The sequence below is a fragment of the Oxyura jamaicensis genome, chromosome 5, assembly GCF_011077185.1.
Source record: "Oxyura jamaicensis isolate SHBP4307 breed ruddy duck chromosome 5, BPBGC_Ojam_1.0, whole genome shotgun sequence".
Lineage (NCBI taxonomy): Eukaryota > Metazoa > Chordata > Aves > Anseriformes > Anatidae > Oxyura > Oxyura jamaicensis.
Window position 1 is genome coordinate 25,581,522 of NC_048897.1, and position 22,929 is coordinate 25,604,450.

The window sequence follows — 22,929 nt, forward strand, 5'->3', positions numbered from 1 at the left end:
CTGCCTCACATTATTTGCTCCATCTTTGCACTTGGTCCTGTCAGATAATCTTTTCTACAACACGCAGTCCTCCCCCCCTTTTTCAACCATCTCTTCTAATTCTCCTGAATAGCAGAGCTTCTTCCTCCCTTTCTCCTTCTCTGGAAAGGAGTGGAGGGAGCATTTCAGTAGATGTCAGTATCTTACATGAAAGATGGAATGATACATCTACACAACAGATGCAGGCAGACCCGCTTTAAATTGAGTCCTTAATGTGGAGCTCTGTCTGGCTCTGCATTTTGTCTACTTTTAATTATCTGATGGACTAGGGTATAAATTCCTCCCCCTCACTGCTCGTTTCTAAAAGCAAATTTCTGCATTCTAAAATTACATCAGCATGTGTGAATTATGTCAGCATCGCTTTCATCTATGGCCAGATGAGCAGTAGCAGCTGAGATCCTACTTGAGGTAGCAAAAGCTCCTGTTTCACCTGTTCAATGCCACAATCACTATATAAAGCATCTCACAACATGGGCTATGCCTGTGCGCGCAGTGCTGTCACCGGCACTGTTTTTTTTTTTTTTGTTTTTTTTTTTGAAGACTTCTCTGGGCCATCTGGAAATAACCCAAAGGTGCTGAATGTGTGCTTGATCTAAAATGGGTGCTTACGGCTTAAAGGAAGTTCTGCTCCTTCTGTCGTTTTGTGGAGCTGGCTGCATGTTGCAGAATGCTGCCCCGACAGACCTATTGAATATGTACCCGTACGTACTGGTACATACTGCAGTGCGTAAATGCTTCAAAGTCCCACTGCTGCGAGGGTTTCCCAGATAACACACCAGAGCAGCTGCTGACTGGGGCTCTGCAAACCTTTGGCGTTGACGGAAACACTAAAAACAGCAAAATAACCGTTGATTATTGCAGGACGCGTGTCACTGAGTTGTGGGTAACAAGGAGCTGTTAGCCTGAGTGGTTTTCTACCTGGTTTTTCCTTTCCGAGACAGCTGTGGAGGTCTCACACAACCAGCCCAGCCGCCCTTCCTTTACTCAACACAAACCCTCCTGTAACGTTTGCTTGCAGAAAGTGTGCGGAAGGCGTATTGGTAATGAATTTAGTACCCCGAAAGACGCTCCTGCGGCCACCCCCGGCTCGCAGCAGGAGTCTTCACGCTGTGGAAGGAAATTGCCCCTCTGGCTGCAACTCCTCAGCCAAGAGCCGGCCAGGGGACGAGCCTGACCTCCAGAAAACAGACAGATCGCAACGTGCGCTGCGCATCGGCGGGTAATTTACAGATGTTAACTGCAAAGGGGCGTCTGTGGCCCTGCCCGGTGCGCAAACAGGAGCCGGGCGGGAGGTGACACGACGCTCACGCAGAAGGCGGAGGGAAATGGCCACCCCCCTCTAGGCCCCTCCGCCCTCCGCTGGGCCCAGCCCCCGCGCAACGCCATTTCCGCCCTCCCCTCGCCGTTTCCGGGGTGACCGGAGAGGAGGGGGGCGTGACCGGCGGCGTGGCCTAGGCGGGGCGAGGCGGGGCGAGGCGGGGCGATCTGCGGGCGGGCCAATGGGGAGCGGAGATGGGCGGGAGGGGCGGGGTGAGGCGGCGGCACGTGGCGGGGCGCGGCGCCGCCCGGTTCCGCTCATGCCCCGCGGGGGCCGCGCCGGTACCGGGCGTGCGGCTGCCGCCTGCGCCGGGGTAAGCGCCCCGCTGCGGGCTGACAGCGCCGGGACGGACGGAGGAGGCTCGGTGCGGGCACGGGAGAGCGGAGCGGGGCCTGGCGGGGCACCGGGAGGGGGCGGGCAGCCGTACCGGGAGGGCTCTGCCGGGTCGTCGTGTTCTCCCCGCCACCTCCCCCTCCTCCCCCAAGCTCCCCGTCGCCCCCGGTCCCGGTTCCCCCCTCCTCTACCCTCCCCGGTCTGACCCCCCTCCCCTCTCTTGGTCCCGGTTCTCCTATCCTATTACCCTCCCCGGTCCCGGCTCCTCCCCCCAGCCCTTGTCCCGGTCCCGTTCCCAGCTCCGGAGGGTAACGGGGAGCAGCCGGTGCCGCTGCACGCCCCATACCGGAGGTGACCAGCCCCCCCGTGATCCCCAGGAGACCTGTGCTTTTTTTTTTTTTTCTTTTTTTTTTTTTTTTTGGGGGGGGGAGGAGGTGTTGGGAATAGCCCCCCACGGTGCCCGGGGCTTGTCCGGTGGGCTTTGTGGCAGGGGTGTCTGTCGTGGGGCTGGGGTCTGAAGTTGTGCGGCGGAGAAATCGTGGTGTGGGAGGAGCGCCGTGTTGGTAGCGCGTGTTGAATAACCCTAACTGCACCCCAGGGCTACCCGCGGCGTTCTGTGCAGCTCCTTTTATTTCCCTATGGACCCCTTCAAAGACACGGGGTCTGGGGCACTTCCTGGTGGTGTCACAGACACGCACAAAAGTCTGGTGTCTGATAAATGATGGAGGCTGCATGAAATACACGTTGCCTTTGTAAATGACATTACGCTTCACGTGGAGGAGTGAAATATTTTTCATCCTGTGCCCCGTTACTTACCCCAAGTAAATGTTTTCAGTAGGTTTAACTGTACCCTGGGCAATGTTAGCATGCTGCCACAAGACAGGAAAACAAATCCTGTTCTTTGACCAGGCTCTTAAACACAGCATCCTCTGGGGACATCCTGTTCCAGTGGTTCTTGCCCTGGTGGGTTTAGTGAATCTCTTAACTCGCCTCTCTGCTGTCTTCAAACTTTGTCTTGTAGGACTGGCAAAGAAAAATTCTGTTTCAGGATCCTATTGAGTAAGGTGCTTTGGCATCCCGTGCATTAGCTGAATGAATCCCTGCCAGGCTTGGTCATGCGACAGCACTCCTGCTTCCTGATAAAGTGAGTTAACCGACTGCTTGTTTAAGGAGCCACCATAGGAACACTGACCCTCCCTGCCTGGAGCTAATCTGTGGCCTTGCCGATCGAGGTGAACTCCCTGATACTGAGTATTTGGTGCCCTTTAGGCCTTTGAGGGTTTGTGGCTGATCAGTAGCTTTGAAAACTGGGATCTAAGATGCATGTTGAAGTCTCTCTCTCTCAAAAGTGCATGTATTTCTGTATCTTACTTACCTATCATAATCATCCACTAACATATATGTTAATGCAGTCCATTACATGGCAACAGGTAACTTGGAAGGGATCTGTCCATTTTTATTATCGTTCATGTCTATAATAGGTTGCTGTGCATGTTTGTTGCTTGGTTCTAGTTTAAGTACTTTATATGCTTGTATATGCACGTGTCCTTTTTTGTAACTTCTTGGGGAAAAGTTTGGACGACGTGCCTCTTAATGTGTAGCTGCAGACATCTTTATTTTTTTTTTGTTTGTTTGTTTTAGCTCTAAATTCCCTGCTGGGTTTATACAATCATCTGCCAGAAAACAGGCCTTGCATCTGGCTATCTGCTACTGAAATTCTAATTGGAACCTCTGTGCAACCTGTAGCCTCGGCCTCCTAAATGGAGTCTCCTGGTGCAGACTTTTCAGAGGCGATAGAAAGAATTTGCAAGCGAAATTTCAAGCTTCAGTGTTGAAAAATGCCTGTGCTGAAGGCCTTATAACTTACTTAAAGGCTCTGGCTGCATACCCTGGATTTTTAATGTAGTAGCTGACTTTTCAGGGTATGTGACTGACTAAATTTTCAAGGGATAACAGGATGTTAAGGAATGGAGACGTCTGTTTTAAGCAGTGTGTGCTGGAAACATCCAAAACTTTGCCTGAAGAAACTGCAGAATTGATTTGAGTCGAGTTTCTTGTCTTGCTTTGTTTTTTTTTTGAAGGCTTGGGTAAAACTTTTTGAGGCTTTTAGTGCACGATTCCACTGACAGCTCGTTGTGCTCTGACGCATAGCATTAACCTAGCATGTGTTCTGGGTAGCGTTATCTATGCTTGAACCACAGTTTTATAAATCAAAAGCACCATAAAGCAGGTCCAGCCGGAGTTTATGCCAGCATGTTGAAGTGAAAAATGATGAGGAAGCAGGAGGAATGAACTTGTTACTCAGCTGTGCACCCACAAACCAGATGAGCGGGTGCGTTGTCATTGCTGCTTTGTCCTGGTTGATGTGTGTGCTCTAGGCTTGGAGTGGTGCTATGCTGTTCAGAGAGTTGCACAGATGGGTGGGTGCCTTGCACGTGTTTCTTTCCTGGTCCTGATCTCCATACGGAGATCTTTGACATGGCCTGCGTGGGTGTGGGGAAGAGCCACGCTCAAATCCGTCTGCTCTGACCTGTTTCTGGCTTGGAGGCCTGCTTTTGGAGCTGGACCCCACACGTAAGCATGTTCAGACACTGCTTGTGTCTGGTTTAATTTATCCTTCCCCTTTAATTGGTACTTTACATTTGATACACGCTCCTAATAGCAAGAACAATTATGCAATAGGAAAGCTGAAGGAAAAAGCAGACAATTCACCAGTGCTTGCGTGCAGATCCTCAGCTGCAGTGAATTGTTACAGCTGCCTTGCAGAGCAGTGGCAATCCATACCAGCTGACTGTTTGTCCTTTGAAGTGCTTAAATTAAGATCAGATGCCTTTCTGAAAGATGTTCATGCTATTAACACGTAGCTGGTGCAAAGTTCATTTATGTGGTAGGTGAGGTAACTCCCCTCTGCAGGGGAATTGCTGGATGAAAATCCATGGTTTATGCTGCACAGGAAGCTGAACTGGGGGGTTCTTTGTGGCTTTTTAATTTTTTTTCCCTCCTACCCTTAAGATCTGTGACTCTCTAAACCACAAAAATGGAGTCAAGGGGAGGTAATTCTGTTGGAGAAATCTGACTCAATACTGTGTGGGTAGTGTGTGGGGGCAAATGTTGATGTTCATGTCTTTTAGCCAGGCTGCCAGGACTGAGAAGCCAGTGTGTTTTGTCTTCTGGTGCTGAGATGGGACACTGACTCACCAGCTGAAGGACTGGGAAAGCAATGTACTTCTGCTGGATGCTTTCTGATGCTGTGTGCTCTTTGCTTAGTGAGGTTGCTTCCCTTCCTGGCTTCCAGCTTGTCCTTTGTCATACCTGTACTGTCAGTGTTATCCAGTAAATTTGGATCTTGAATTACTCCCAAAGAGCTGTTGACCTTCTTGACTGGGAAGCCATGAAGTCCTCTGAAATAAACTGCTGTATTCCTTGAGCCAGTTCTGGACTCCTTGCAGTCTGCAAGCATTCATTCCGTCTCTGTGAATTCGAATCAGAGAAATTCATGGAGCTTGTGAATCTGGCAAGTTTGACAGCTGGGGTGTAAGGATGTTGCTGGAGCTGCAGGGACAGTAGTGATGCTGAAAATGAATGCAGGCAGAAGCTCAAGTGTGCTTTGGAAATGTCATTCACAGTTCCTCTAGTTCTTGCTGCTGGCAATCCAAGAAGGTTGTCACAGAGGTAAGGCCCCAGGGTGCCTGCAGTAGGTTGTCCTTTCCTGGATTGGGAACTGTCTCCTTGCAGCGTGGTGCAGGGTCCCCCTCTTGCAGGGATGTGAGGGTTTCAGGGTGACTTTTTCTTTGATTTATGACCTCAGGTCTTGGCTGTATCATCAGTGTGCCTTTCACTAGCCAGAACATGGCTTTCCAGTGAAGCGCTGCGACTTCAGGTTTCTGAATCTCTGCTCCCAGTCCCTGCAGTGCTGTTGTTTGGTGGCACAGTGGGCTGGGTTACAACAAAATATCTGCCTTCAAAACACTCCTCTCTTCTTTTCCTTCTTTCCATTACTGTGTGTTCCTGTGAACAGTTAATCCAGGCTCTACCAACGTGAGCAAGCGACAAGAACTGTGGAAGTAAGTGGGTTTTACGGCTCAGCGAAACCACCCGCTTGCCTCGCTGGTGAGAGAGGGGTGAAGGCTTAGCTGCTTGTGCTGTCTGGATTCCTTGTTGCTTCAGGTCTGTAGGCTTATTTGTGGAAACCCTGCATGTAGCTGATGGCTCTGCTGTGTCGTTACCCTGATTATCACTGAAATGAGGTTTCCTCCAGTCAGTTTCGAATGTCAGTCAGTGTAGGTGCCAATGCTTCTGGCAGTCTTCCACTACCTTTGTTTTTTCTCTGCTGTTGTGGGCTTTGCCTCCAGGATCAGATCTTGAATTCCAGCGCTGAGGAGCTGAAGTGTCGCTGTGGTGACACTGAGCTGCTGCTGCATGTCATCAGAGGGGACTGGGCTGGAACAGGCTCCTGTGGCACAGCTCTGGCCACCCCTGCGGGGACTGCCTTGCCGTGGTGGGAGAGCTCGTCTCACTTTGCGTAACGTGCTGTCTCTGTGACAAAAGACAGCCCGAGCCCAGGTTTTCCATCATGTCCTTTCCTCCAAGTTCAAGTGATAACTTGCCAACTGTTAGGAAAGCGCACTGGGGCACTTGCTAATTTTTCTTGTAGGTAAAGGTGGTGTGAAGGAAGGAGCTGAGGGCCGAGCACCAGCAGCGTGGATTCTCAGCTTGGTCCTTGTGCTGAAGAGCTGAGCAAGTCAGGTCACTTCATCTTTTCAGCAAAATTCTTCCTTCATTCCCTAGCCATACAGATAGGCCTGTGTCTGCTTTAACATATTTGAGATTGGGGTTATTCTTTGTGCACGCAGGCAGAGTTGGGCAGAAAGAGGCTGTAGGCCTCGCTGAGTCCTTTCAGTAGATTCCTGTGTAGTATGAAGAACAACCACAAACGTTTGCCTTGCTGGGTAGGTGGGAGACACATCCTTGCACCAGTGGAGAGGAGGAAATGGAGGAAAGATCATTGGGATTGCCTTCCCTAAGCGCCAGCAGAATTGGTGCTCAGCCTGGACAACTGCTGTATGCAGTAGTTCGGCAAAACACTCGAGCATGCACTCCAGACAGAGGAGGTGCAAGGGTTTTAAGTTTACTTTTTTAAAAAATATGTAGGGAGAAAAACAATTTGGTGAAATGGATGAATATTCTTGTTGAATTTTTGCACATATATTTGTGCTGGGTTTATGTTTATTGAGCTTGGGGAGAATTTGCACCACTTTAACTAAATCTGTATTTAAATCCACTTAAGTTAAACTCCCAATACAACTTGTATGTGGAGACCATGCTGAAATCTCATTAATTTTAATAGGATTAAGCATGTTCTTTTGGTGAGTCTTCTCTTTCTTTGTCTGGCTTCTCTGTATTAAAAAGCAGGATAAACCTCTCTGCTCATCCATCTCTTTGTGCGAGTGCTTTGACAGTCTCAGGGATATGGCTATGGTTGCATACAGTAATTTTTCATGCATTTTTTTCTGAGCTTTCAGCTGTAGTCCTTCTGTATCCAGGCTTTTATTAGCTTTTGCTTCCCCTAAAGGCACCAAAACTTCTAACAGAAAGTCATATTTAAGTGTTCACCTGGTAAGTTTCTACCCTCAAAATGATCTGTTTTTTCGTGCCATCTGGACAGATCTGAAACTGGTGTGGAACAAGTCCATCAGGAGAGGGAGAACTGGTTGAAGTTAGCAGGAACTGTGTGTGTCCAGATATGCTAGGACAAAATTTGTACCAATTTGTGAACTGGGAATATGCTGAAGAATGGGGAATAAAAGACCTAATGCTATGAATGCAAACAGGTTGAAGGGAAATATGGGGGATCTATTTAAAATCAAGTAAGCCATTAATTGGAAAGGAGACTGTAATGCATTTGTGCTACCTGCTTACTCTTCCTTTCCTCACTTCGCAATGTACATTTTCCTCTGAATCTAACTCTTGACTATTTTTTATCTGTATAAGTATGTAAAGAACATTATAAGAACACTCCCTTTCCCTCTCTTCAGAACAGACAAACTCTGCAGCAGGTATTTCTGCTCGTTCCTGGAATGCCCTTGATGACACTTTGTATGTATATGCTCTCATACGAAAAGTAGATCCAGGCACGAAGCTGGATGTGAAAAGACTGGATTGATTTTCGTTTCCAGGTCTGACCACTTCCTCCTATAGCTATAGGATCTACAGAAGACTCTTCGGTCTTCTCATGCCTCCTGTTCCGCCCAGTGAGATAAGGGAGGCCTGGTCTGTCTTACCTCCACTGCGCTCTTTTGAACTGATGCCCTGTTACTTTATGGACTGATGTATGTTACAAAGGTTAAGCTGCTGTATGTGTGTCAGCAAAGCTGCGTGCAAACTATTGACATCATCTGCTTGTCCTTTTGCTGGAAGAGTTAAACACTTTCCCCCTCTGACAGAAGTTACAGTGGCAGGAGCGCTTACACTTTGGTTCCTATATCTAATCAAAAAGGAGAGCATGTTGGAAAATGTCATGGAATATTTTTTTTTTCTTTTCCCAAACAACAAACAGGAGATTTACTTATTGGGCAAGTTAAGGATGGGAGTGTCTGATGGCCGAGAAGCATCCAGTGATAAGGTCAAATTCCCATTGTCAGAGCAAAGAGCATCCCTATGTACTTCCTAAATCTCTACAGTCTTCAGGATGCTAGTCTAATTGTTAATAAACAGAAAATTTTTCTGTAAACTTTTTAATGCCTTTCTCAGCTGTGCTGATCCAGGGCTTTTCCTTCTGAGACCAATTTTCTCTAAGGTTATGTCCTCTTGTTTCTAAAACTGTCCCAGCTGATCTACGAAAATAGTGTTGTCACTAGGATTTCACAATAATTTATGTGAATCTTCTTGCCTGTTTCTGTCACTCTTGGATCTGAAGAGGCTTTAATAAAGGAACTCTCTTACCCCATAAATAGTGAGCAGGTCAAGAGCCCTTGGAGCATTTCTGCGTGGCAGCTGGTTGCATGACACGATCTCCCCTTGCGTAGGGATGCCTCAGGTTAAACTTGCTGCATCCCTTATTCCTTGCTAGATTCCATACCACAACAGATCCTTGGTAAGTGATTAATAGCTTGCTAAACTTTGCAGGCTTTGCTAAGGTTATATCTTTGTGCACATCTAATCCTTAGACATAAACCATCAAACAAGCCTGGGAGTAGGAGTGGATACAGCCACATGGAGGCTCCTTACCTCTTAATCAAGTGCATTTTGCAGTCTTGAATCTCGTCACTGTCTTATTTACAGTTAACCTTAGATTGCAGTGCATCAATAAATACATGGCTGCTTCTCTCATATGAGTAAGGTGTATAGTTTTATCCACAACACCATCCTCAGAAGGAATATCTGAATGAAAGAATTTTAGAATAAAATAGAAAATGCTTGGCAGGGGAGAAGTTTTTCTTGCAGCTTCAGGTTTCGATAGTGTTAGCAAGCTGTTCTTTCTGTGTTGTGTGTTCTGCGCTTGGTCTCTGACCCCTTTGAAACTGGAAACAGATGTAATGCAGACTGTGGAGTGGGCAAGTAAGTGGTCCTCTGGGAGCTGACTGAGAACTGCAAATCCTTGTGCTAAATGAGCTCTTAGCTTATTACATGTCTTGGGGCAAATCCATTTATTTGCGGAGCAGTATTGAAATCAGCAGAGGTTCCTTCTGGATTTGAAGTACGTGTTCAAAAATTGTGATTAATGAGGTATATCCCACAGTGCACTCAAGCATTTGCATTTACAGTTGCTGCTGCTCAACATACAGTGAGTGCCATCCAGTGAACATATTTCATATGTCCAATGGCAATGATTCACCTTTGTAAAGGATATCTGGGTGAAGGAGAGAATTTGTGAAACAAAATTTATGCACAAATTTATTTTAGTAATTTAGTAGACATGTAAGAGATGGTGCAGGTGGTTTTAAAACCACAGGTGGTTTTAATGTGCCTGTGTCTGTACGTTATCTCTGTTGCCACCCTGATAGCAAGGTTGAGGTGAAGAAACTGAACGAACAAAGATGTTAGAACTGAGTGTAAACAGTTTCCTTTCCCTCTTGGCAAACTAATGTACAAATCCTGTTGTTAGATACAAATAAAAGATATTAGCATGAATGCTATCAGGAAATTTGACTGTTTCCAACACTGTACTTCTGCCCCTGTAAATGCTTCTGTTACAGTAGCTTGGAAAGAGTTTGTAATGCCAGCTTAAAGCTAACAGTTTTTTTTCTTTAAACAGTTCCAGTGAAATGCTGCATGCCCTTGACCTGTTGTTAGTACATCTGCTTTGCTCCTGCTGAAGACATCAATGGCTGAAGTCCTGTGTACAGGTGAGCGCTTGCAAAAAGGTCCTGTGTTCACTTCTGATCTTTGCCCTGCAGAGGTCCAGTGCAGAGCGAGGGCTCTGTTGTTAATGACTTGGTTCACTTTTTCTCTTGTCTCTAGGGAAGTTATTGCCACAGGGATACGGAGGAAATGTGCAGCAGCTCTAAGAATCAAAGACTAAATGGTGGGCATGCAGTTGAAGTGGTTACAGTTTCTTTGATGTTATAGTCATTAGTATGTGGAAAGAGTTTCCTATCTTTGCCTATCAGTGCTAGAGGATTTGGTAAGCAAGTTTGGAAACCTAATTCTTTCCGAGATGGTTGTTACAAAAAATAAGGTGCGAACATCTAATCCTCACTGTAGGATTCTCTTTCTGCTATGTTATCTGCTTGGGCAGATTTACCTGATAATACAATTCTAGGCAATTGAAATCTAAGTGCACTCCTGTAAAGTGGCTTGGATGCTGCAGAAACTAAGTGCTGCAAAATAAACTTGATTTTTTTTTTTTTTTTTGGTGGAGAAGCTGCTGGAGACAATCACTTCTTTCTAGGACAGAGGAAACCTTTAATTTCTCCATACCTGTGAAGATCCTAGCACTGAAGGCAAGAAGTACTGGTTACTTGACCATTCAGTTACATACCAGCTCTCAGGAACACGAGTTGTTATAAAAGCTTTGTTAAATCCTCCCGTGGATGCTTGCATACTTAACTCTAGATGCAGCTGGCAGGGCTGGTGGTGTTTCCTTGCCCTGCTAGAGCTCACGTGTCTCTGGCATCACTGCTCTGAACTGGGACCCTGAATGTGGGGTGGAGCCTCTTCTGATGGAGAACCCCTGGTGCTTTATGAAGTCTTCATGGTTACTGACATTAGGATAATTTATGTACTTCCTGCAAATGATAAGAGGTCTGATACAACACTGTCATTTCCCTCCTAAATGGCCAGAATAATTATCACCTGAATTGTTTCTTCATTCCTGCTCTGCAGGTGAATCCATTTCTTGAAGGCAAATTTAACTCCCTCAGGGTGTAGTTAAATAGCATTTTGGCATGCTGTTTGCCCTTTGCAGAAAGGTGGTTTGAGAGGAACAGAGGCTGTGTCTGACCCAGATGGTTTGCGGTAACTTCACGTGGCATTTGAGTGGTGTTTGCCTGAGCAGGGTCTGGCACAGGGGGTAGAGGACAGGAAGAAGAGAAGAGAGTTTCACAATATGGCTTTGTCATCAAGCTTAGAGATGAGTTTTTAGGTTAGTTCACGCTTTGGCTGAATGCACCACTTATGCAAATATTTTCTTGTTGATGGCTAAGGGTCATCGCTCTCTTTAGGTGCAGGCTAGCCATGCTACAGTAACAGGATATGCAACTTGGTCACAGCTTCTGGTTTCAAAGATGTTTTCTCAGTGTCACAGTTTGATTCTTGTCCAGCCCTTTCTGCATTGAAAGAAAATTCACCTTTTTTAGTACCTTGACAGGTTTTTGTAGGGTTTGATCCTTGTTAAGATTTGATGTTGAGATTTGCTCTGTTGGTTCATTTCACGTAAGCCTAAAGACAGGTTTGTGTGTGAAAGGCCAAAATACATCTTTTAAAGAAGTTAAGTGTCAGAGCTCAGTCTAGCTCGTTGTAGTACGGTTTGAGTTAGTTCTGCATGCTGGGCACAGGGCTGACTTTTGTTTGTTCATACATTAACTTTGGAATGACAGAAGAGAGCTGCAAGAGCCTGAGGGCTGTTGCCCCACAGGCAGTGGAACTGTTCCCTCTGTTTCTTCTTTGTTTATGCTTGGAAGTTCTGAGATTCACGCTGCTGAAGCCTGATGCCCTCCAGTTGCTGACAAAGGTGAGAAGTTGGTATTGGTTGTTACTTTCCTTCATAGGGCCTTGGCCCAACAATATTTTAAGGCTCAGGGAACCAACATTATCTTCCTCTTCGCCTTCTGGTGGTGAGGATTGGCATCAACATTACCAGGAACAAGCTGGGAATTTGCTTTCAGCTTCTTACTAAGACAGCCACAGCCTTCCACAAAGGACCATTTTCCCTCAAATACTGAGAAGAGATGAGGGTTCTGCAGTGAACTGACCCACAGCAGAGAGGGAACCTGAAAACAAGGCTGCTGGCCCTCTGACCCATGCATTCACTTAAAAGATGCCTCCAGAGTTTTCTCTGATCTCCTCTGCAAACTTCAAGGTTTCTGGATGATTTAAGAAGCAAACATGCTTCATAGGTATAGACAGTTATCTTCGTCTTGGGATATAATATCTTAAAAGAATAGTGATAGGTTTTTGAAGCAATTCCTTACCAGATTGGGAAGAAAGCCCAAAATAACTTGCTTATGAGGAGTGAGTGAAAGCATCCCTCCCACCCTGCAAGATAAAAGTTCTGACCATTGGGAAGGGCTTATCTTTTCATGGCTGTAGCTGTTCCTTCTGCCAGGGCAAACGTTATCACTCTGAGGTTCCTGTCCTTCTGCATGGATGACTTTGTTGTGTATGGGGCAGATCCTGGTTTACCACAAATCACATTGTACTGAATCAAGGAAATCTGAGCTGGTGCCAGTTCACTTTGTGCACTTGCCTCTCAACCTGCCCAGTTTACTGGTGTGATTCAGGGCTGCTTCATGCGTAGCTAAACAGCCTTTAGCAGGAGCAAGAGCTGCCAAGAGGGCAAGGGTGGGTTTATGGGTGGAGGCCCCAGCTCCAGCTGATAGACTGTCCATCCTGTTTGGTGGACTTGTCTGATGTGTAGTTCTGAGGATCCTAAACTTGCTTTGAGGGAGTAGGCTGAAAAAGTGCTGTTTCCTGGTGTTGGCTGCCTGTGTCCCCACTCATCAGCATTTACAGCCTCTTCTCATTCCAGGTTTGCAAAGACTCTAGCAGCAAACTGGATTTGGAGCAAAAGGTGGTGTTTGGTCAGCAGGAAGTACATGTCAATTAGAGTGTGAATTGCTTAATTCTTGACATGCCTTTTGTTTTGTGTTTGACTTCATTAAGCCACAGCCTGCTCCGCTTTTTGATTCCCGACCTTTGGGGGAATTACAGATGGTATCAGACTGGTTTGTATTGGATTAGGCTGGAGCTGAATTCTCCAAAAAATGCTGTTCAGTGTATTGAAGAGAGTGGTAAGAGTTACTACTTGTAGTGTGGCTTTCACAGACTTGTCCTTATCCTTGTTTTTGTTGTCCATGCTTGGACAGCCTCCCCCAGGGCAGTCTCTTGACTCAGGTGATCAGTGTATGCTGACCTCATTTTTGGACTGTGGTGGGCTATTCTTGTTATTCTTTTGGCATTTCTAGTCCAGTGTTCCCCTCATTACAGGTTAAGAATATTTTTGGCATAAAGTCAATAGCCAGGAGTTTCTAATGGGTTCAGTCTGTGCTGCTGCTCTTAGGACGCAACTGGAGAAGTAAGACTAACTGCTTGCTTTTGTTTTGAGCCAAGGTGTTCCAAGTTGAGGGAAGACTTGTAGCTTTGTTTTTCAAAGCAGAAATCTCTAATAAGTGAAAGGCAAAGTACCACTCAAAGGGATGTTATTCTAATAGGCGTGCAATAGTGTTGAAAATCTAGTTGAAATCTGTGTTCAGGTATGTATCATATCTCAGCCTGCTAGGTCTCTCCGTGTTTGGAAGTGAAGGGAGAAAGTAACAGCCAGTGGCAATCTCCAGGAGTCCATAGGATAAGGTTAGAAACGTGTAACATATTGAAATACTTAGCAGAGCTTCACTAAAGTCTGTGTGGGTTCGTTTAGGAAAAAGTTTGAGACATCTCTTCCAGCTGTGTTTTGCAATTGCAATTTTCCTGCTGTAAAATGTAAATTGATAAAAAGCATCTATGTTGATGAAATCCATTTGAACTGTGTTTGTCTTGGTGATTGTTTTTATGAAGATCAGACCCTCTTCTCTGGTTCTACGAAGGAGGAGGAAAAAAAGGAAGTGGACATTCTCTAAAGCTGCAGAGTTCTACTCTGTTGAGGCAAAATTTCTAAGTAATGGGAGTATCTAATTTGATCAAATAGGGTAGGTGGGAGGATAAAGCAGACCTGGTATTCAGGTCACTCTGTGAAATGGTTTTGGGGTCCTTGTTAGCAGCATCATAGGCGGATCTTCTCTATCAAGCTCAGAAGTGTTCAGAAAAACTTGTTGCTGCCTGTGCAGTCCCTTTTCTGTGAATGAAATACACTTTGTACAGAGACACTTGAACTGGGAAAGCTTTGAGGAGCTCAGTCCAAGGTTATATTACTTAGTTAATCAGTGTCAGGAATCAAAACTTAAATAGGTTCCTCTGAAACTGAAAAGGGGGAATGCGGAATGAGGTGAGTGAGCACATCAGTTGCCATGTAGGTGCCCTGCTCCCAGCCTTTGTTTCCAGCTGAGTGGTGCTGAGCTGGGCTGTACTTCTACAAGTGCTGTCTGGACAGCCACAGAAATCAGTGAGTAAGGAGAGGGAAGGATGTATTAATCACCTGTATGTTCAGATGACTGCCAGGTTTAAGTTAAGGTTGGTGTATGACTTCCAGAAGACTTCTGTTGGCTAGGAACCTCCCATGGGGAAGGCCAGCAAGGATTAGGAGAGCTGCTATTGAATTTGATTCTCCCATTGTTTAGAAAAATAGATGTGGCTAATCTTCTGCACACTCTATGCCTGGTGATTTCCACATCTTTTAAGCTGTCAAACTCAGAAAGCAGTGAGGCCTGTGGCCAGCAACCTTTATTTGTTATTGCTATGAATGTCTTCCTGGCTTGGAGATTTGGGGACGAATCCTCTGATTTGTGTCAACGTATATAAATGGTGAAAAGCTCCCCTGTGTCATGTCAGACTGGTTTGTGATAATCTGGAATGTGTGATAATGTGTTTTTGCTGCATCCCACCTGGCAGCCCTTCTGTATAAAGCTATCTTTGTCTTTTAACTAGAGTTTTATAGCTTAAAAAGATGACTCCTACATTATAGAGATTTTTGAGTTGTTTTGCTTTTCATAATAACTTACAGTGGAGGCAGGGTTTTTGAATTAAATCTTTTGATTTAACTCTGCATATTTGAGGATTTGTGCAAAGATCCTGCATCCTTAGAGAAAAGATCCAAAAATGCTCTCCTTAAACCCAATTCCTCTAGTGTTGAGCAAAAGTTCCCCTTCAGTCATTGTACTGGGACCACGCTCTGACCATTGCCATGCTGCCTGAACTTCTCTTCCTGAGCTCTCCGTGGTGTTGCCTTACGCCTTTGTAATGTAGGGTGCCATCACTTCTGAGCATGGTCCTGCTCAAAACCATGCACAGTCTTAAATTCCTGAGCAAATCTGCAGACCCTTGTGTTCTGGGTAGAGGTGTTCTTTGTTTCTAAATGCGTAAAATTAGCATTACAGCTACCTGAACCTACAGAAGAGCATAATGATTTCTCAAAAATATCTGAAGTGGAAGATGACACTGAAGCTCTTAGCTTCAGTGAAGTTTAACCTGACCCCTATTGCTAGCAAATTGTTGACTTGTAAAAATTCTGCAGGGCCAGGAGGTAGGAGAGTGACCAGGCATCTAACACGTTTGTGGTTTTATTTGTTCGAAACGTAACACCTGGTTAACTGTACCTTCAGGCTGAAATGCCTTCTTATGTCTCTCAGCTCCGGACTTGGGAGTTTCAAATTTAATAGCACCTCAGAGCAGTTCTGAGTGTGCGTGCTGTGTTTTAACATGGGAGTGCTGCTTCTGGCTTCCAGTGCCATCTATCAGGAAGCACAAAGCACTTGTACTGCAAAGTAAATGCTTCTCTAGGTACTTAGAGCCCAAAAACATGAGCTTGCCTCCTACCTGTGTAGAAGGTTATTTGATCTGTATTAGCCTGGTGGCTGCAGAGTTCTGGGGTGATTTCTTTTTGGGTGGTGGTGAAAGCTGTTTAATTTGAAACATGTAGTAGCAGATGCCCTGTGTACAGTCTCCTGTTCCAATGAGACAGCAGTCTTTGGTATCATTTTTTGGGTACAGATTATACTAGGGAAGGTTGCAGTTTGGCCATAGCACACATTTTTATTCCTTGGAAGAATTTGTGTTGACAGATTTATTGTCCAGACCCAGCTTTATGCAGTTAGCATTTGGCAGTTCATTTTTCTTTATATTAAAATGGGATTGTTTCAGATATTCCAAAACAAGCCATATTTTCACAAATGAAACAGCTGTCCAGTCCCTTTTCACAGGAAAAGTCCTGCAGAGTAGTAGTTCTCACCATCTGAAATGCAGAACTTGGCAGTGAATGTGGACGAGGAAGGACGATAGGTGGTGGTAGGTGGGGAAATTCCTGGTTCTTAGGCTTTAACATTTGTTTTGTCAGAGGTAATCTGTGATGGGCATAAAGCCTTAACAGTGCCAGCTTGGGCTTTCCTCATAAGTTAGGTAAGAACTGTGTGAGCTGCCCCATGCTCAGAGGAAGAAGTGGGGAGTGCAGGTGAGGAACTGAGGCAGAGAAAGACAGAGGCAGTCAGTGATGTAAGAGATGAGTCAAGCTGATAACACTCAAAACAAAACTAACCAGAACAGAACAACCACAAAAACCACCAGGGCTCTGTCTGCCCAAGATCGCGAGTCAGTTGTGCTGCCTTGCTTCCACGGGAAGCTGGAAGTGGAGAAGGAACCTGAGCTCTGGTTTTGTCAGCTGTCAGACATGGGCTGTAACCACAAAAACTTCCTTCCCCTCTGCGTTGCTTGTGGGGAAAGGAGTGTTGGGTGAGTCGCTGAAAATCTCGAACCTAAAGAATATAGCCCTTTATCTGTGTGAATGAGGTCTGCCATTCCGAGTCTCTGATTAATCTGCCAGTTGCATGGAAATGTCTCTGTTCCTTGTGGAACATGGTAGCTGCTGGCCTTGCACAGATGCTTCTCCCTGTTGCTGCTCCCAGTGAGCTCCGCAGAGCACAGCCTGTGGGGTACAACATTGTTTGTCAGTGTGGAGCCTGAAGGGCTTCATGCTTGGGAAATTTTCACATGTCAGCCAAGTCCCAGTTTAATCACAGAGCTTCTCGGCGAATCTTGGAGTTCCACCCCTCTTAGAGAGTCTTTAAAATGTTTGTTTTAATTATGTAGAACATTTTGGAAGTCTCATTAAACATTTGGCCATTTACAAGCAAAGTAATAGATTTTCTTGCAGGGAGTAATAAGTGGCAGCTGGACAAATACTGTAGCAGCTGCAGACTTCTTTTAAAGATCACCATTTCCACGCCAGTCTTCAGAGGTTGCAGCAGCTCAAGCAGCCTTGTCAGAGGCTGTCTGCTCAGTGGCTGTGGTTTATCCCTTGCTTTCTAGCTTAACATCCATCTAAGTTGGTCAGACGTGAATCTGGAGGGGTGTTGGTGACTCTGAACAAGGATGCTCTGTTCTTTTGAGTTTATTGTTTGCAACTGTTGGCATCTTCGGGCTCGTTCCCTGGAGCTTGCAAATGTTACTGCAAATGCTGCGGTTGCCTTTGCTGTGGGCTGTGTGCCATGCAGGTTGGTGAGGGATTCAGCCATCCATGGGGACTACACCACAGACTGACTGGGGGGGCTTATATTTAGGGGCAGAGAGGATGTATAGTCTTGTGACTGCTTAATTAATTTTCTTTCACATAGTGGTTTGCCCTTAAGAGTCCAGTATGGAGGAGTCTTTGTGGACTCATGCAAAAAAAAAAAAAAGTATATATTCTACAAAGCCATTTTTGTGGACGTGTGTAGGGAGAAACATCAGAAGAGCAGCAGCAGACCCTACTGATGTCTAACACTGTCCTACCAGCTGCAGTAAGGAGTGCCTGCTAACATAGCCAGCTGTGTGCTGTTATGCTCTGAAGAAGCTGTGTAATAGGAGAAGGAATATAAATGACATTCTTCCGGGCTTGAGCTGGCAATGTTTGCTCTTTGCATCGTATTTCAGAGGACGTGTAACTTGTGTCCTGGTGTTGCAGCATCAACATCAAGCATCAAGAGTATGCTCCTCTTCGTGGGAGTGTCTGGTTCCCTGGAGGTGCAGGGAGATGTTTGCCTACCAACCTTTTTTGCAGAAATTACTTCTTGGAACAAAAAGATGCTATTTTAGGTAAGCCTTGTAGAAAACAAGCAGTTCTTATGCATCTCTCTCCTCTCCTTGTGGCGTGCTACTAGAAATCTTGTGAGCCACTCAGGGTAGTGAAGGGTGCTTGGTACCAGCAGGGGCCTTGAGTGTGCTTCTGGGCTCATGTCAATGCCGGGTGTTGATCAGAGTCAGCTTGTTGGCCCCAAGCCTAGCCTGGCCTATGTATCCATGACTGATTTTTAGGCACAATTTTCTTCAAAACTCCCTCAGTGTAGAATTTTGCCCATCCCACCTCAGTCACCCTCCCAGTGGAGCATTTTGTTAATACTGGAGAAATGATGGGGGCACGGAGATTCTGTCCTGGAGCAGCGAGCAGACCTTTGACCAACGCGGCCTTTTCTAAGGAAGTGGGGAGCTTCACGTGTCCTGTGAAGTACAGTTACAGGAACTGTGCCCAGAGCAGGGATCCCCTCCCCAGTCATCAGTGATGCATTTGCTGCCCTGTAATCCATAACACTGTCTGCTTCACCACCTCTGGTCAGCTCTGTCTGTGTTCATGGCATGTGACATTTTGTAGAAACACCTTTGTAATCGGTCGTTAACTTTCCTTGGAGCCTAAAGGAAGTTGGTGGCTTTAAAGCCGCTGTTCAGAGCGTGGTGTGACTTCATCTGGCCATGCGCTGCTGACCACGGGTGGTGACGCAACAGGAGATGCAGGGGAGAACATTTTAACAGTGGCTTTGAACCCACAGTTCAAGCTGTATTTACTTGCTCTGGGGCAGGTTCTTTGCATAATGTAGTTAAATCATTCTCAAATGATCTAAAGGGCCAGCTATTTTTTCTCCAGCACAGTAAGAAAGCGTTGTTGTTCCTGCACATTCTCAACCTGCTTTGGGGCTGTTATAATTCATGTGTGACAGACACTGTTACAGATACAAATCATGACCAAAGTGCAGTTTTGCTGGGATAAGTAGCTTCCTGCCATTATTCTCATCCCTTTTTCTTGCCTGACTGATGCAAATGCGATTCAGAAATCAGCCTCATTTACTTCGGTGCTGCCCCTTCTGTCACCAAACCTGTACGTGTGCGCCATTTCCGAGAGAAACTTGGAAAGCTAAATGCTCCTGAAGATTGCAGCACAGATTCTTCTGCCTCCTGTGTTCTGGCCTCAATTGACAAAACGAGATGTGCAAAGCCTGGTTTAATTCTGGTTTCCAAAGAGTGAAATATAGCACTTGTTTTGAGAGCTGATGTCACATGAAATATTTAGCAGCAATTGCAAGTCGAAACCAGGCCTTATGTCTTTTCAATTTAATGGGAGAAATAGCGCTGTTATTTATGGTATGCATTCCACCCTTGTCTTCCCTGCTTTGTTGTTACCCTGAGCACCCCATGATCCTGTGCTGTGTCCTCATGTTATTTCCCTGAAGGACAAGGAGTCTTGTTCAGTTGCTTTCAGCTCTGGCCCAGCCTGTGGGAGCACGAACTGCACGGATATCTTTCTGGCAGTGAATAAGACACCACAGTACCTGCAGTTCAGTGTGCTGGGTGCTGTGGCCTTTCTCTGGATTCCTCTGTAGCAAGACTGTACTGTAGGCTGCTTTGTGCCTTCCTACCCAGAAGGATGCTAAATCTCAAGGTTTCCTTTCCACCCTCTGTCAGAAACAGGCAGAGATGCTCCGAGGGAATGGAAAACGACTTATTTGCAGCTCTCTGACCTCATTTCATGTTATTACAAGTTTTGGAGCAGTGTCTGCTGACTCTTTGACAGCTCAAGGGAGCACGTGTTGCCCTAAATGACTTGCTTTGTTTGCGTACTTGACACCTCTGATTTCTAACAGCCCCTCTCCCTTGTTCCATGTTTTTTTCTAGCTCTGCCTCTCTCCTTTTGTCATGCTGGGCTCCACCTGTGTCCAGTCACTGCATGCACCTTGCAGCTGCTTAACCAGGAGCATCTGAGGCTGGGATGGCATGGAGATGAAGGATTATATTCCAAAGGCTTTGCTCTGCTCTTGCAACATCATGCCCAATCAAGTAGATGTTGTTTGAAACAATACTTAGATTTTTTTTTCCGGATTCCTTGGCTTCAACTACAGGGAAATCAGCGAGAAGGGAGGAACACTTCTGAAACCCAGCAGGCAGTGCCTTCTGGTTGTGTGTGTACATTGCAAAGTCATCAGTCATTCAGTTGTTGACTCAAAGTTATTCTGGTTTTCCAGCGTGCTTGTTCCCCGCTGAGTTATAGCCACAGATGGTAAAAGTAAACTTTGCACTTCTCAGAGTGTAGTCTTTTCCCAGATTTTATTCGCTCACCGGCTTTTGTGGTTTAGTTTGACTTTTAATTTCCTTGGAGATGCTTTACATATGGAAAAGGTAGTGCTCAGTGTGAATTTTGCTCTGATTTCTCAAAATTGCTTCCAATAGGAATGCTAGTGTTCATCTCTTCCTTCACGTTGTCTCTGACTATACCAGAGAATGGTTTCATCTAGGGAGCAGCATGACCTGGAGGGGAAGCTTTAGCTAGTACTTTTCTGGGATGTAGCTGTGTGGGGTGAATGCTCCGTGGAGTTTGTAGGAGTGCAAATGGAGCCATATGGGACTGGTTAGAAGCGTGAGGGGAAGGGGGAAGTAAGGCCTATTGTTTGTAATTATAAAAGGCAGTGGTTATGGTGGGAAAAATGATCTGTAAGTAATTGTGATTGCTGCTATGGATGTATGAGATTGTGCAAAGGTAAAAGAGGCAAAAACACCCCCAACAACGCACTGGCTGGAGGTTCTGATACTTGATACAGCATCCCAAGTGTCATCTGGACCGCATTTAAGGTATGACTGTGTCTGATTATCTCCTTGCTGGCATCAGGGCGTCATGTAGAAAACGGCATTGTGTTCTGCAAGAGGATTATGGTTGTGGTACTGGTACTCACTTAAGCACTTCAGTTAGAAGGTGCCTTGCCTGTAGCTTTCTTTTGAGAGCTTGTGTCAAGGTGTTGACTTGGATGCCACCTCTTCCAGAGGTCATTCAGACCTGAATGAAGTTCAGCATGAATCTTGGTGACAGGAGAGTGCTAGTAAGCCATGCTCATTGTAGCAGAGCTCACAGCATGAGATTTTGGAGGGTAGGGTAGATCACCACAGGGCCCGGGGTGGCTTTGCACTTGCTTTGCTGCAGCCTGAGCTGTTGAACCTCTCACTTGAGCAAGTACAGGGTGTGCTTTTGCCAAGCACTGGATGCAGCACTTAAGGGGACAGCTGTATTGTTTGAGGTCTGAGATGCATCGTGTGTCTTTGAAAGCCTCCGTGATGGTGTCTCCTTGTTCTCTGCGTGTTTTGAGAACACCAAACATGGTCCAAATTCAGTTCTGCAGCTGGAACCCTCTGTGGTAGGTCACCATTGTGAACCAAACCCTCTGTACCACTCACAAAGTGCTCTTGAGAGCTTTGGGCTATTGCTCATTAGCTTTGGGTCTTGCAGAGCAGGGAGGGTTCAGCTTAATGCTCATGTTTTCATAACGAGCATCAGTTGGCCCCTGAGGAGACTGTGCTTACTGAGAGGGAAAGGGGAACTGCACTGAAGGCAGGCGTTTCTCACGCCTGAGCTTGATCTGTCCTCTGTTACTGGTGCTGGCCTGATCCAAAGGCATTGTACCAGTGGATGAGTTCCTGGGTCAAGGCTGGGAGTCATGCAGTGTTAACTGTGAAATGCTGCTCTATCTGCATTTTGGAAATGTAATGGGAGATTTATTCTTTTGGAATTGCTTACTGTGATTAAAAAATATTGCTAAGTGATATATCTATAATAACGAGAGAGCTTTCTGTATTTGTATTCATTTCTATTCCAATTATTTGTATAAAAAAAAGTAAATGCATACATTTATTGCACAGCCAGTTCATTCCTGTTGACACTTTGGGCTATAAAATATAATTTATTGTGTTTTTACATTGAGAAGTTTACTGCAGACATAAACAGGACTCTTTAAAATGTAAACCTTACCCTTTTGAAGATCTGTATTTTTTTCCTGTGGGCCAGGTACTGCTTGCTGAATCTGCCTGTGAACTTAAACAAAAAACCCTGTGGTTGTTTCTGCCTAGCATTGACAAATAGTGCTCTGAGTATCTTGATAAAGTACCTACAGTGTCTGTGAGGGAACCCCAGATTGCCTGCTTTAAGTTGAAGGATTCAGAGTTTAAAGCAACCTTTTTCTGGCTGTCAGCTATAGAGATCTGTTTGCTCTTGGAAAACATCTCTTGCAGGAAGAGTATTTTACATCTTCCCTTTTTCCTCCCTGTCAGCTGGAGCTTTCTATGGTTAAACTATGTGGAAGTGCCTTGCAATTCAGAGCAGTGGGGTAACTATTGAAGTTACCTTGGTGGAGTAACACAAATTGTTTCCCCTTTCAGATTCCCAGACTCAGACTTCTGAAAATGTGGAACTGCTTTCCCAAACTGCAGATGTCAGCATGCTGTGTTGCAGGGTGCTGCAGTTGTGCATCACCCAGGGCTTCTCTCCTGTGCTGATTCTGTTTCAAGTCCTTCTAGCTCACCCTTGGAAAAGCTGGAGAGCCCTTGGCCGAGCTGGGGCTGGCTGTAAAGCCAGTGCATTCCCTGGCAGGCAGGACTAGATGGGGCTGGTGAGCTGCCTTTCCCCACCAAGCTTCTCAGAAATAGTTCCAGCTGCCAGCTGGGGCTACCCAGGCCTGAACTTCTGTCTGGAGTGAGAAACCCACTCACACAAAGCAGCTGTGCTGCTGTGTGCCTTTACTCCGAGGAGAGAGCCTCGGAGCAGTGTGTGAGCTTAGTGCAAATCCTCTGCCATCCGTTCCTTTGGGGCACTCCCTGTTCTCTGCTATAGAGATCCTCCATCTATTTTCAACAAACAAAATAGCTCC

At 45.8% G+C, this 22,929-nt stretch overlaps 1 protein-coding gene across 13 annotated transcripts in view; it reads left to right on the plus strand.

The window, feature by feature from the left end:
- Nucleotides 1-1,561: 1,561 nt before the first annotated feature.
- LOC118168072 (uncharacterized protein C11orf24-like) overlaps nt 1,562-22,929 on the plus strand; it is a 30,600-nt gene continuing 9,232 nt past the window's right edge. Inside the window, exons 1-5 of one of the 13 annotated variants that reach the window (XM_035328169.1) lie at nt 1,562-1,670; nt 2,712-2,922; nt 5,709-5,754; nt 9,945-10,035; nt 17,906-18,067. The gene's annotated coding sequence lies outside the window, so the exon portion shown is untranslated. Of the gene's footprint in view, nt 1,671-1,936; nt 2,042-2,711; nt 2,923-5,708; nt 5,755-9,944; nt 10,036-17,905; nt 18,068-20,547; nt 20,867-22,929 lie in introns of those variants that run through there. The other 12 variants (XM_035328170.1, XM_035328163.1, XM_035328164.1 and 9 more) reach the window with 12 other exon arrangements.